The sequence below is a fragment of the Thermobia domestica genome, chromosome 8, assembly GCF_964235325.1.
Source record: "Thermobia domestica chromosome 8, izTheDome1.hap1.1, whole genome shotgun sequence".
NCBI lineage: Eukaryota > Metazoa > Arthropoda > Insecta > Zygentoma > Lepismatidae > Thermobia > Thermobia domestica.
In genome coordinates, this window is record NC_137461.1 from 55,303,633 (window position 1) to 55,307,294 (window position 3,662).

Genomic DNA, 3,662 nt, shown 5'->3' on the forward strand with positions numbered 1-3,662 from the left:
TACAAGTGTATATGTAGAGAAAGAGAGATACTGTGTGTGAGAGAGAGGGAGTAAGAGAGAGAGAGAGAATGTGAGAGAGATAAGAAATATATACTTGCATTTTTACTTACTATGTAAAAAGTTTTTGTAATTCAGAATTTGGATTTTTATAAAGCGATTTGAACGCTTGAAGCTACTTAATGTTCATAAAGCTTCTTTTTCTTAAAGCTTTTATAATTAATGTCGCAAATAGTCCGATGCTTTGTAATATGTGCCAAAGAAAACAATGCATGAATTTAACAGATAGTATCGTCTACCCCTTGCTTCTATTCATGGTATAAAACTAACGTTGAGTTGATTTTGAGTTTAACGTTCCTTTAAGCAGCGAGGCTATATGAGACGCTTACCTACTGATTAACGTGGAATCCGAACTAAATGAGCTCACACCGGGAATCGAACCGAGTCTCGTACTTAAAAGGGGCGTACGCTAACTACTTAGCCACAAAGGAACTCTGTATAAAAATAGAATACCATATATTGCCCCATATTACTTCACCGACAAATTTCTATTTTATGACTAGTTAAAATAGTATTTCTGGACATCGTAGCGAAAAATGTATTTCTTATTTTATGCGCTATACGAAGCATACAAAGAATAAACACAATGAAAACGAACCAAGGACAAGGGTCCAATGTAAAATGTTTTGCCTCTCTCAAATAAATTACTCAATGTATTACAAGTGCATATCTCGAACATTTCCAGTAGAACTGCTAAAACGCACTGGCCTTATAACTACCCTGTGTGGTTTAGTGGCTAGCACGTGCGTTTGTGGTGTATTGGATGCCAGGTTGGATACCCAATAGGAGAAATTTTGGAATTTTAAATGTTCTCGATGTGTTTATGTTCGTGTCTCTGTCGTTCAAGGTTACTGGAAATAACTGTAGAACGTGTATAACCGAGTAGGAACACAAGTTACTGACAAGGGGAAAGCAGACTTTGCTAAATGAACTTCCGCGCTACCTTTCGCGAGGTAGGAGTGTACATTTAAAGTGTCAATATTACAAAATGCAATAAGTAAAAAACCAGCCCAAAAGTTTCTGACTCTCTGCATAAATGATGGAACGCGTTAAGTTATCAAGTGACAGTGAGGAATATCTATACCTTAAGCGCAAAAGGACCAGCTCGAGTCATTTTTCTAGTTGTAACTAATAAAATAGCCATTTGTAACTATAAGTAAAATATTTATTCACCATATGTTTATAATGCATACAACAATAAAAATGTTTAAATCAGATGTATCAGTAAATATATTGACAGGAGCGTAATTAGAAGGGTGACTTTCCGGCTCAATTATCTCGATATAAATTTGAAAAATACACAATTGCATTAAAATTTGTAGGCACCCAAAAGGAAAACCTAAGTGCTAAATCACGTGTTGTGCATGCCCCACGAAACATAATGTTAAATATGCCACTCTTTATTGATATCACTATATATATTTTGGTTACCACAGTTGTTTGTGCAAAAACTGTTCTTCACACTTCGTATCGATATCTGTGGACAGTGTGAATTACATAGGATATCAGAGAGAAATCCCCTTTGGTAATACTGGATATATACTACAAACAGAAGCCTAATTTGCTTCAGGGGGCAAGAGCACCACCGACATAAGATTTTCACGTTTTGTAGTAGTTTATTAATAGACAATTGATTAAAGTATTTCTATTTCTCAAACTCTTATCGGGGAGTAATTGTCCCTTCTTGCTCCCCTAAATGACGTTCTTGACTAACACTGTTATAGTTTCTCATGCAACTGTCGTTTGACATGACGCTCTTGGTTATAGCATACTTCCAGCATTACCAAAGGGAATTTCCCTTATCCGCCCTGTAATACACACACTCTCCACTGATAAAGACACGAAGCGCAAATAGCACCTTTTACACAACGACTGTGGTAAGCATAATATATCTAGTGATATCAATATACAGTGGCGCATTTAGGATTTTGTTTCGTCGAGGAGGGGCTATGCACAACACGTAAATAAGCAATTACATGAGCAAAGGAGGGGAACCAAAACGTTATGAAAATGTGGGTTGACAGGTCCATACTGTGTGGTCATACGGTTAGCGTGTTGGCCTGCGGAATCAGACATCCTAATTTCAATTCGCGAGCAAAGTAAAAATTTCATCTGTACTTTTTACTCAAATAATAAATTCATTCATTTTAAATTCGATAAAAATGATGTATTTATCCATAATTCATTATTTTGCAAGAAAATACAAGTTGCAACAAAAAATATTTGCTTTTGTGGTTAATAACCCTAATACCTCTAATCATAATAACACTATAACTAAGTACCACTTCATCAAGTTAGTTTGCAAGAAAATTATCGAAATATGTATTGTATGTTACTTGAATAAAGTGTTAATTGAAGCTAATATATATATATACAATTATGATTGGGGAAAACAAATAAAGGGATTGCCTTACACGGAAATAGGACTCAAGACATCTGAATAAGGACTTCAGTACGCTAACTATCTGAACACAGACTACGGTACTGGTAAGCCATATTTTCATAACGTTTTCTTGCTCGCTTTCATGAGAGGAAGATATTTTACTAGAAATTTTCTAGAGGAGGAAGACCATTGACTTACATGTAACACTTCCCAGGTGTAACACTCTGGTTTTAATATAGTTTAACTGGTAGATACTACACTAAACGAATACGTGTTTCTCTTTTACTCTCTGTGGAACAATAGTTTTAGGGGACAGAAGCCCCCACCCAAGATTTTGAAAGTTGACGTTCGAAAGGCAAGATGAAGTGGACCTAATTGAGTGAAATTGTGAACAGATATTGCAGACATAAAATGAGGGAATATGTGTTTTGTATTTTCCTGGGAAAACGGTTGGGTGATGTATGAACCCCTCGAAATCTTTGATGACGAAATATCATAAGTGCTAATGACAGTATGTCAGAAGTGCTTAAAGGACATGAAGAATTCCAAAGAAATATTGTGTAGTGACAATACGTAAAAAATAAATGAATATGTTTTTTTTTTTATTTTATGCCAAAAAACGGTTTCAGGGATCAAAAGCCCCCATCCAAATTTTTGAGAGTTGACGACTGAAAGGCAAGAAAAAGTGGACCAAAATCATTGAAACCATACACAGATGTTGTAGGCATAAAATGAGGGAACGCTGTTTTGTACTTTCCTTTGAAAAAAGTTGGGCGGGGAAGAGATCTTGTAAACCGTTGATTACGAAATATCAAAAGTACATTTCTTCAGGCGCCTGGGCCCCAATACTGTTTTGGGGGAAATGATCCCTCTCAAGAAAGTAATTTTTAACATAGTAGCTCACCAAGGAGTGAACCGAGAGTAACGAAACTTTAAAAAATCGGATGGAGACATTTATTGAACACGAAAGACCTTATTTTACATACATAATATCTACACACAATTTCATTCGCTTCTGTCCACTCTTTCCGCCACCTAACCCTTCGGCCCACCCAACAATTGTCTTCTTATTATTATTTCTTTTTCCAGAAAAAATCGAACCATGTATTACCTCATCTTATGTCTACAATATCTGTACAAAGTTTCATTCACTTCGGTCCACTTCTTATTGCCTTTCGGATATCAACTTTCAAAATTTTGGGTGGGGGCTTTTGCCCTCTTA